The sequence below is a fragment of the Diabrotica undecimpunctata genome, chromosome 7 (genome assembly GCF_040954645.1).
Source record: "Diabrotica undecimpunctata isolate CICGRU chromosome 7, icDiaUnde3, whole genome shotgun sequence".
Taxonomy (NCBI): Eukaryota; Metazoa; Arthropoda; class Insecta; order Coleoptera; family Chrysomelidae; genus Diabrotica; species Diabrotica undecimpunctata.
This window is the reverse complement of record NC_092809.1, coordinates 13,928,780-13,941,157: the sequence shown is the minus strand read 5'-3', so window position 1 is coordinate 13,941,157 and position 12,378 is coordinate 13,928,780. Positions and strand designations below refer to the sequence as shown.

Below are 12,378 nucleotides of genomic sequence, written 5' to 3'. Positions count from 1 at the left end.
ATTCAGGTAATCACATACTAATACATAATCTTATAACCTTAAAAACTGACTAGAATTTTTATATATATTTTTAGTTGCAAGTAGTTTGTGACCACCAAAGAAGAATAAGGGATCTATTTGTCGGTTATCCAGGATCAGTACATGGCAGCAGAGTTTTCAGAACTTCACTGTTAGATGATACTATAGTTGTAAAGTGCGCAGATTATTTCATTTTAGGGGATAGTGGTTCTCTATGTTTGCCCAATCTCGTAACTCCTTTTAAAGATAGAGGTAACGTTACAAGAAGACAGCCGAATTAAAATATGAAACTAAGCAAAAATACATATTATGGAGTTGAACACTTTTTTGGTCTACTTAGGCCGAAATTCCGGCAGTTGTACCTTGTAAAATTAAGAACTGTACCAGATATAATACATTTTATAAGAGCATGTTGTGTTCTTCATAATATGACAATCGAAGACCAATTTGATTTAATTATGAGGCTTTCTGCTTCAAATAGTTTCTTTGTTTTGTTTTTTCTTTGTGAATTTTTAGCATTTTTGTATAAAATTCCTTTTTGTCTTCATGAATTTTTTGGAGAATATTGTTTTTGCTGACTGGTTTATCTCTCTTTCTTTTAAGTGGTTGTGGTGTAGAACTAAGAAGATTAGCTTGAACTGTTGCTACATCTGCAGGCTTTGCATCTATGTGATGTGCAAATGTTTCATTAGATAACAGCAATTAAGGATTGAAATTTCTTTTTTGCCCAAATATCCCATACAGTTCATTACCATATTCATTGTTTTGCTACCTTTGCCCACATTATTTTCATGGATTTCATTTGGAAACTCCCTACCCCATCTCTGTATTTTTTATAAAAATCTATCAATGAAAGTGTCTGGTTGTGGGTCCAAGATATACCGATTGAAGCACTTGCCGATGGGTTTTGGATTTTTACAATTATAAACTCCTGTAAATCTGAAACAAATGTAACCTTTAAATGCGGTTTACAAAAATGTGTTTCATTATTATTTTGTTAAACTCTCACTTAAGACGAAGGTATTGTCTTGAAAAAAAGTAAGTAGTACTTACAATGCCATATTAAAAATATTTTTGTTTGAATAAAAAATTATGAATTTCGATATTAACCAAAAATGTTAGGTTTAGGTTAGATTTAATTTTGACAATCAGCAAATCGTTCGCATACATTTTAACTAAGGTCAGGAAACAGTCTAATTTCACGTCTGCGCAGAGTGCTAGTTTACAAACGGTAAGCAAACCACTGCAGAAACAAACCTAATAAATGCCAAAGTAATGCCCTTTAAAGAACAATTGAACTGCTGAAATAAAATTATCTTGTCTGTTTAATAATGAAATATGACTACTTTTTGCCGATTTTTTATCTACGATGTTCTTTTTTCTTAAATCTTTCGCTTTTAATTTCACCTTAAAAAAATTTACATATATTATGATATTCTTTAGTTTTCCATTTTTAATCCATGTTCACTGTATATTTTCCAGCAGTTATTCGAGTCCAGATATTTCTGACTATTATAGTAGTATTCTGGTCACAGAAAGTTACATAACAATTAATTATCTATACGAAAATGGTTGCGTTTCGATTTAATTTGAGCTTCTTACCACTCCCTGACACGTGTTTCTGGGTCTTCCCGTCATCAGAGAGAGCTTGTAAGAAAACTCAAACCAAACCAAAACGCACCGACTACTCTGGCAATTATAGACAAAATAATTACCAGAGTATGCTACTAGAGACATCTAGTGATGAAAGATGAAGTTAAATGTGTCGATAGCAATTAAAGTAAATTGTATACTCACGCTTAATCAAGCCATTAAGAGCGATGCTGGGAATATTTATATTCCACTATGCATCAACAATTTACCCATATAAATTACCATCTTTCTTGTACTCATTGCGTCGAGTAAGGACGATAAATATACGAAAATAGTTGCGTTTCGATTTAATTTGAGCTTCTTACCACTCCCTGACACGTGTTTCTGGGTCTTCCCGTCATCATAGAGAGCTTGTAAGAAAACTCAAACCAAACTAAAACGCACCGACTACTCTGGCAATTATAGACAAAATAATTACCAGAGTATGCTACTAGAGACATCTAGTGATAAAAGATGAAGTTAAATGTGTCGATAGCAATTAAAGTAAATTGTATACTCACGCTTAATCAAGCCATTAAGAGCGATGCTGGGAATATTTATATTCCACTATGCATCAACAATTTACCCATATACCATACGCATACGCATACGCAACCATTTTCGTATATTTATTGTCCTTACTCGACGCAATGAGTACAAGAAAGATGGTAATTTATATGGGTAAATTGTTGATGCATAGTGGAATATAAATATTCCCAGCATCGCTCTTAATGGCTTGATTAAGCGTGAGTATACAATTTACTTTAATTGCTATCGACACATTTAACTTCATCTTTCATCACTAGATGTCTCTAGTAGCATACTCTGGTAATTATTTTGTCTATAATTGCCAGAGTAGTCGGTGCGTTTTGGTTTGGTTTGAGTTTTCTTGCAAGCTCTCTCTGATGACGGGAAGACCCAGAAACACGTGTCAGGGAGTGGTAAGAAGCTCAAATTAAATCGAAACGCAACCGTTTTCGTATATTTATCGTCCTTACTCGACGCAATGAGTACAAGAAAGATAGTAATTTATATGGGTAAATTGTTGATGCATAGTGGAATATAAATATTCCCAGCATCGCTCTTAATGGCTTGATTAAGCGTGAGTATACAATTTACTTTAATTGCTATCGACACATTTAACTTCAATTAATTATCTCATTATCATACTTGGCACCTTTCATCCTTGGGGTTAGGTGAAAAATGTCTCTTAGCATCACGTAGATCAGTACCTAATTAAGAAAGAATCTTAAATTATGGTGACCTAACTTAATCATAATGTATGTAGGTATTATTAACTAGAATTTCTATCAGTTGATAAACGTTTTATGTCTTTCAGTTCATCTTTCGAAAATAACTTCGATAAACCGAATTGATAGAAGTATAAATCAGTTTGGGTTAAATCTATCTCTGCTACCTTCGTAAACGATTATCAGGCGTTTTCCTTTAGTAACGGGAAATTTCAATTTTCTTCTCTTCCCCGTGACATAGGTGTCTTATGAAAACTATCTATATAGGGTAAGTTATATCTATTGAATAGAATCAGGTTATTGAACCGAAATATACCAATTAGACCAAATCTGTCTTAATAAGATATTGCTATGGAAAAAGATACAGTGTGCTAAAGAAATGAATTTGTAAAAGATTTGTGATTTGGTTGTCTTTCCTAATATTTAATATAACAATCCAGAATATCTGGCTGAGATTAGAGACTCAAACGATTTTAAACATTGTAAATAATTGTGAAAGCATTACTGTTTATATGTCGCGAATTGGTGTTATTGAACTAGTTCACCAATTGAATTGAACGAATAAACCCATTTATAATATTGGCTGTTTGTTAATGACTAACAACTAATTTCGATAACTACTAGACAAGATATCCGATTTGTTTTAGAAAGGGTTTCAATACAAGTGGGCATCTTCGACTAGACAAGGGTACTGTCTTTCTTTCGAACATACGAACATAAGATATAAATATTCTTAAATATCATACGATATTTAAGAATCGAATTTATAAAAAATGTAAAATAGACATAAGTGACTCTCAGTTCGAATTTAAAAAGGCCTTGGAAACAAGAGAGGAGCTGTATAAGACTCAAAACACTTATTCAAAAATACCTCGATCACCAGAAAAAAATATATCTATGTTTCATCGTTTACCAGAAGGCTTTAATCGAGTCCAGCATTAAAAATTGTTGTATGAACTACAGAAAATGAAGCAAGACGGAAAAGATCTCAGCATAATTCAAAACCTTTATTGGAACCAAGAAATAACCTTAAAATATTCCAACCACACAAAAAGCGTCCGTATACAAAGAGGTGTTTGACAAGGCTGTGTCATGTCTCCATTGCTCTTTAACTTGTACTCTTCAAAAAAACAGAAATTGGTATAAAAATAAACGGTAAATATATTAACAATATGAGGTATGCAGACGATATCGTTCGGAAAGCAGAAAACAATGGAAGACTTACAAAATATACTAGACAGAGCTAATAATGCAAGTGAAGCAATGGGACTGACAATAAGTACCGACGGTATAAATGAACAGTCCGCTGTTACTAGTAGCAAAAGTGCAGTGATTAGTGATCAGTGTAGTAGTGTTTGTGGGCTCGGGAGAGTGAGACATCGGAAGCCCTGAAGAAGACATCAGATAGGATGTCGAAAGCTCGATGCAGTAATAATCGAAGCGGTTTAAGTCGGAAGCCTATTGAGTATAATATTACTTTTTGTAATAATGTTAATCTTACATTTAGGTTATATTGATGAATGCCTACTTCCTTTATCACGCCTTTACTTGAGAATCACTTTACCGATTTCATTTACCTTTTGTTTTAAGTTTTGTAATAGTTGTGGAAGGTTCTTAAGAAAATTGAAGTTTTAGAAAACTTAACGATTACTTAACAAATTTCGTTTAACAGCTGTTCAGTGGTCGGTCGAATTTATTGACAGTGATCCACTTTGGGAAGGATTATCCCTGATGAGCTTAACATCTGTCGGGTTAACTAGTATTGTATATTTGTTTTTAACTATAAAATAATATTCGACTACTGGTTAAATTTGGTATAGAAATTGGCATTTTTGTGTGTGTATAACAGCATTAGATAGAAGCCTATCTGTCACATTATGATGAAAACCATTTGTGGCATTTTGTTTTACTATGAAACGAACCAATAAATCATAAATATTTTACAACGATATCTGCCTAGGGTTAAAATATTAACCTATTATGAAAACTTTAGTTCGATTATTGAGGAAATTAACAACAAGTTTTTTCATTTGCCTATTTAATACATTCAAAGAAAATATGATTCAAATTCTACTAACGTCATGTTATAGCAAGGAGAATTAGGCGAATCCATAATTTTCATTTTGTATAGTGATACTTTATTAGATTCTAAAACTAGGAATATACTGGTAATAAATTTTAATAAAAACAATATCATTTGGTTTACTGATATATGGTTATTGACTTCATTGTAATGCAGTGTAGCAGAAACTCATCAACAATGCAGGAATGTTAATTTACTAAACCGTGTAACATTTTAGACAAATAAATGATTTCAATAAAACAATATGTGAAATTACCGTATTTTATACAGCATGATATGACATTTAACATCCTATTGTAACAGAAATGATATTTGGGATCGTTATTATAAAGATGTAATGGCTACTTCAAATCTAACGTTATTCGTTAAGTGCTTGCTGATATAATAATATTTTTCATCGTCATAATTTCATTTGTTGTATTCTAAGGATTTTTCTTGCACTTGCCTCATAAATATAGGTGGGTGCATGATCTGCCTGATCTAAAACTTTGTTGTTTTTCTAATAATGTTAACGTTAATTTCACTTTGTATTTGTAGTACCACTTTGGTTGTTAATTTTAATATTGTGTTAAGAATAACCATAGCTCAGGGTATGATAAAATATCAAATAGCTTAATAAAACTGTCTATCTTCAAGCTAGCAACACCGACACACAACAGAAAATTTACCGATCGTTAATTCGTTCAAAAATATATTATGGTAGTATATATTAAACACGTCAGCTCCCAACTCACAACTAAATTGCCTTTGGTGTGTTTAGATCTAGTTCCACAGAAAGTAGTCAAGTCGAATCTAATAAACCACCTACCAATATTCGTTGTCAGCAATTTCTTCTGTCCTACTTTGTTAAAGTATCAGTTGATCCAAATAAACCAGTCAACGGGTTAATCAACCCTATCAAACCGATAACAGTAAACGAACCCAGAGTAGTAAAACCAGCTTCACAATTTCTTAAAGAACTGAAGGGTAATATAAATTAACAAAGTACTACTCCAATCTCATACTTTAATACTCCACCATGGGAAAAAAAATTGTCCAATATAAACACCAGTCTTTTAACATATAACAAAAAAGAAACTTCTGTCATAACCACCAACGAAGTTATAGCTACATACTATCTTGAATATTATTGTAGCATCTACACAGCCGAAATGTATGTATTGTATAAAACTTAACAAAGAAAACCAAACAGCAGAGATAAAAAGACGAGTTAGACTTTCATGGGCGGCATTTGGTAAACTAAGCTACATTCTTAAAAACAAAAGACATCCACAGCATCTTAAGACCAAAGTATACAATCAATGCGTACTTCCTGTTCTCACTTATGTTTCCCAAACGTGGACATTTACAAAAGCAAACATGGACAAAATCATAAAAACCCAAAGAGTAACGGAAAGACAAATGTTGCACATAAGACTAATGGATAAAAAGAGAAACGAGTGGATAAGAGAGAAAACAAAAGTGAGGGATGTTAGACAAGAAGTTGCAAAATTGAAATGGAGATTTGCCGGATACAACGTAAGACAAAAAGAAGACCGATGGAATAAAACTCTTATAAGTTGGAGACCGTAAGAATATAAACGAAGCAGAGGAAGGCCCCAAATGAGATGGGTAGATGATATAAAGAAGCACGTGGGCTCTAGGTGGGTGACTGTAGCGACAGACAGAGAAGAATGGAAAAGGATTGGGAAGGCCTATGTCCAAAGATAGACCAAAGAAGGCTAATTAGATAGATAGAAAGATCCACTTACTGTAAGCAAAAGAGATATCTCTAGGAATAATCAAACGATCGAAAATATCTACCAAAACAACAAAATAAAAGTAAAAGTAGAAAAAGAACTAACCAACCCTATTGAAGCTTACAATGGGATAAGACAGGGAGATTCTCTGAGTCCTCTATTGTTCAATTGTGAATGCTGCACCAATTTAATGTAAGCACCAGAAAATTTAACATTTTAATTTCTACAAAAAGGACATAATGCATGGTTACAACAGCAAATTTACTAAGATGTAAATTGGAGCTGGAAGGTCAGATAATAGAACAAGTGGTGGAGTTTAAATATCTAAGCATCAGATTATCTAGCTACGGAAATCTCGAAACTGAAGTGGAAGATCAAGTGAATAGATCCAACAGCCGCAGGCTGCCTGTATGAAACAATATGGAGAAATAAAAATATCAAGAAAGAAATAAAAGGCAGAATTTACAAAACAGTCGTCAGACCAATAATGACATACGCGGCAGAAACACGACCTGACACAGGGAGGACAAAAAGGATGTTAGAAACAGCAGAGATAAAAACACTTATGGAAAATTTATGGCAAGACACTATGGGACAGAGCTAGAAGTATAGATATACGACGTAGATGCAAGGTGGAGAACATCAAGAACTGGGTAAGAAATAGAAGAGTAGAATGAAACGATCATATAAGCCGAATTACAACAAATAGAGTAGTAGAGACGGGAACAGACGGTTCCGTAATAGGAAGACGATCAGTAGAAAGACCACAAAAACGATGGAACGACAACTTACTGAAGGTACATTGAAAAACAGACAGAGTCATGTCTATATAAAAAGAAGAAGAAAATTCATTAATTCAAAGTATTAAAAACGCATGCCACCAATTAAAAGATAAGGACGAATTGGTTAATATAATTTGGATTCTATCGTACGTAGATATTACAGGAAACAGAAATGCAGATCAAGCGGCTAAAGAGGCATTCCAATAGAAAGTATTCAATCTGGGGTAGATTTACAAGATACAATCAATTAAATCTGCTTAAGAGCCTGGCAAAACCTCTGGAATAGAACAGCCTCAAAACTTTAAGATATTCAACCCAGAATTCCTACCTTGAAAATACCAGCACTTTGTAGAAGAGATAAAGTTGTCATAAAAAGACTAAAGACAGTTTTACATTATGCTATTTTCATGCTAGGCAAGAGCCATGCAAGACAGATCATAGAACTGCGCATGCCCACGGGCTATTTCCATGCAATTCCTGTGCTAGACGAAAAATTAGAACATGTTCTATTTTTCATGCTATTTTCTTGCAATTTATCGTTAAAATTCATGTTGCCAACATAACAATTTATAATAGATTACAGAATAAAACATAACCTTATCTCTATCTTTAGCGTATATCATAAATTGCCCTACACACAATGGGAATAAATTGAGATATAGCTGATTCTGATACTCTAAAATTTTACATTAGAGATCGAAACGTTTCACCAGTTGCCAGATACCTTAAAGTTATAATTAATTTTGTCCTTGATGGAATGCACTGGCGAAAATTGGTATCTCTTTTCTGAATTAAGGGATTAATTTTTTCCAGGAGCTTAAGGAAAGTGGACTCGTTCATTCGAAGAAAGTTTTTAAAACTTTGAAGGTCTCTAGCATCCAAGAACTCTTGGGGTAACTTCAAATTTCCCAGTCCTGCATTCAACCAATGTTTGACCCAGCATTTTCTAGGTTTTCTTTTTTTATTATTTTTCATGATTGTTGCTACAACAGCAATATTCAACAATAACAATGTTTTCTTTTCTTTGGTTGACATCATTCACCCTTTTAATAACCATAAATAGTGTATATTTATTTATTATATTATTTATTTTAGTACTTAATTATATTTATTTAAAATAAAATAACCTCAAATTGATAAATATTTTCTCTGTTGGCAACAATGAAAGTGGGATCTAAAATTGCACAGAAATATCTCTGATGTAAAAAGGTCAAGCTAGGCAAGAGATGTGCCATGCAAGACGGACTTGCATAGCATGAGACTTGCATAGCCTAGATGTAAAGCTGCCTTACGAGTTGCACATTGCCGTCTTATGCATGGATATCTGATGAGTCAAAGCAATTCTGCTTGGTGAGATATCTGCAATACCCATATCACCGCTAGACACATTATACTATGTAGTTGTGTGCCAGCTAAACACCAACATTCGAAGACTACACAAACGTGTGCCACTCTTAGTGAATAGTAACTTTAATTATGTGATAATGTTTCTCAAAGACTGTCAGTTATACTGCGCCATATACAGTGGTGTTAAAAAGTCCTGTATCACCTAAGCGCCTTATAGTTTTTGAGGTTTAACACAAGTTTTTGTATATTTTCGTTAATACATTTTAAGTTTGTACTTGTAATTAGCATTATCGGTATACTTACTAATGTTTTTTAATTACTAGCTCAAAATTCTACAGAAAAGATTAAAATAATCTGATTTAAGAGATTTCCCATAATCCGAGAAAATTATGAGGTGATTATTAAGTCGTTAAAGTACTAATAAATTGAATCTTAATGACAAATTTGCCACATATTTTGACTATATAAACACTGTAGTTACCCTAACACATTTATTCGCTCTTTGATTTTTGATAAAAAGGTCAAAATGTCATCCCAGACCAAAAACAAACTAAATTATCGGACGAAAAGCGCTTTGAAATTATTTTTCACCATGAAAACGACAAATCTAGTCGCGGAATAGCATCCGCAATAAACTGTAATCAATCTACAGTAATTAGAGTAATTAGAGTTATTAAGAAGTATGCTGGACAAGGAAAACTCGACGACAGACCGCGTAGTGGCTAACCAAAGAAAACTTCTGTTCGGGATGACGCTGCGTTAAGAAGAACAAGTCTGGCAGACAGAAGCCTTAATTCCATCCAACTGACGAAGCTGTCGTCTGAATCTGCAGGTGTAAGCGTGTGCACTTCCACTGTGAGAAAAAGACTGCTTAGTTTTGGACTTAGAGGATGTAAGACACGAAAGAAACCACTGCTTTCAGAAAAGCAAAGATTGCACCGTTTAAAATGGGCCAAGGAACATCGAATCTGGAAAGCAGAGCAGTGGCAGAGTGTACTGTTTAGTAATGAAACCCTGTTTCAATATTAATAATTATGCTGAAATGCCTACGTCAGAGTTGCATGTCCGCTCGAGGAGTTGGTCACCTACACGTTCTCTCTGGGATGATAAATGCTACCAAATACATTGAGGTACTACAGAATAAGATGCTGCGTAGTAGAAAAGACCTGTTTGGCGCAGAAAAATTTATTTTTCAGGATGATAATGCTTCTTGCCATAGAGCAAAATTGGTTAAAGCTTGGATGGAGAGTAATGAAATTGATAGGATGAACTGGCCAGCGCAATCCTCGTACCTCAATCCCATCGATAATTTGTGGCAAAGGATATCAAACATCATTTCCAAAAGCAAACCCACAAATAAAACGATATTAATCGAATCTCAAATCCACGCTTGGCATCACTGTATTTCCGTGGAGGAACTGCAAAAATTAATAAATTCCATGCCCAAAAGATGTGAACTAGTTATTAAAAACAAGGGCTAGCCAATTAAATATTAAAATTAGTTTAAATTACTTCAATGTGATTACAATATCGGTACAATATCGTTTTGATGTAAATAACCTAATTTTTGTAATATTGAATAAAAAATTTTCCGAACTACATGTTTTTATTAATTAAAATTTTTGTTGTGTTTCCATTTTATAATATTGTGTTTAAGTGCTTGTTTGATGTAGATAGTAAATGGTTAAAAAATATTAAGGTAAATGCCTTAAACTTCTATTTTCATGTATTTGGTAAGGTGATGCAGAAATTTTTAACACCACTGTAGATATTGTTCTTATCATTTTGCTCACATTGTTACCTATTCTTTTTTAAATAGACTGTAGTCCTTACTTTTGTAACCGTGTCAATGGCCTTTGTTGCTGAGAAACGTTAATTTAAATAAAAAAAAATATAGGTACTAAAAATTAGTAACAAGTGCATTGAACCATAAAAAACGATTATAGTTAAAAATATTGAAGGGATAATTAATTAAAAATATTAATTATTTATAAAACAAAAACATAATTCCCTTTTTATGTAGAATTTTTTAGAATAGTTTTTATTAAATAAACATATGTTGGTGTTTTCGATATCTAATATAAAAATATGTAACCTACTTTCATTGTCTTTCATTGTCTGTTTGTATAAAACAATCTATATCACTAAATAAGTCAACCAAATAAATTTTCCTTAACGAAGAATTAGTATATTGTTCATAAACATGAAATCATTTTAAGTGGATAAATAATAAACTCTTATTCTAAAAAATTACGACTTACCTAAAAGATTGCTTTAATTCAAAGGCTTCTACAATTTCACAACACATTTCTGAATTGAATCATTACTGCCGACGCCACCAACTAAAATCGTTTCATTCTCACTAAGATTATTGGTAAATACAGTGCAATTAATGCAATTATATCGAAAAGGATAATTCTTCCAGCATCCCAAAGGACCCACGCGGGCAACAGGTTCGATCATGCGTCATAGCACGGGGTGAGAGTATCGACCCTTTAGGCAGAGGTGGACTTTAAAAAAGATGTTATTATGAACTGATGACGTATTTTGTATAAGTAAATGAAATGTGGAGGGGGCATTAGGTCAGGAGGTTGATGAAGGTGAATGTCCTTTAAAAAAAGTTACACAGTGTTACCAAAAAAACAGTTTTTAAAAACTTTTTTTTTTAAAGCTAAAACATTTATTCAATACCCAATGAATCTCCGTTTTTGTTACTAAATAATTGGTCATTGTGTTGGTAACAATACTTCTTTAAAAGGATTGGTATGAACCAAGTACTAGACGACATTTTCTTCTTCTTCTTCTTTTTCTTCTTCTTACGGTGCCTTTAAGTTACGGATGTGGGTCACTTATATGGCTATTTTGACTTTGTTGACTCCTGCCCTAAAAAGTCCGATAGTAGTCACGTCAAACCATTTTTATAGATTGTGAAGCCTGGATATTCGTGGTTTTCTTGGACCTTTTTTTAAATGCACCTTACCTTGAAGTACGGTCCAAAGTAGATCGCATCATTGGTCATTACTCATTATAATAATTTGACCCAGTTTGGGATGTTTTCTGGTTATAAATAGTTCGCGTTCTTTACCCATTATGTGCCTCACTTCTTCGTTGGTAACTTTGTGTAGCCAGGAAATCCTCGAGAAAGAACGGAGAATACATAGCATTTTAGTAAACGAACTTTTATTTCGAATTTTATCTGATAACTATTAAAGATTTTTTTCATTTTGACGAAAGCAAGCTGATCTTACCTTCTCATCCATATCTTAATTTTCTTCGAATGTTTGCACCGTCCACTGTGGATTTGTAATATAGGTTATTGGTTTGGATAACTAATAATTGTTCCTGTGTTTGTTCCTCCTTTGGTTCTTTATGTTAATGAAGATAATATCCATCGCCTACTTCACACAATGTAATCTAATGATTAAGGGCGCTCGACTCGATTTCGAACCAGTGATCCAAGATCATATCCAGAGCTATCCCGAGCTGCTCCCGGACAACACCAGCGATACCGCCTGTTCTACCAAGGA

General features: G+C 33.3%; 1 protein-coding gene across 1 annotated transcript in view; it reads right to left on the bottom strand.

The window, feature by feature from the left end:
• LOC140446278 (uncharacterized) overlaps positions 1-11,330 on the bottom strand; it is a 167,067-nt gene extending 155,737 nt beyond the window's left edge. The window contains exon 1 of the mRNA XM_072538816.1: positions 11,113-11,330. The gene's annotated coding sequence lies outside the window, so the exon portion shown is untranslated. The remainder of the gene's footprint in view (positions 1-11,112) is intronic.
• Positions 11,331-12,378: the final 1,048 nt, after the last annotated feature.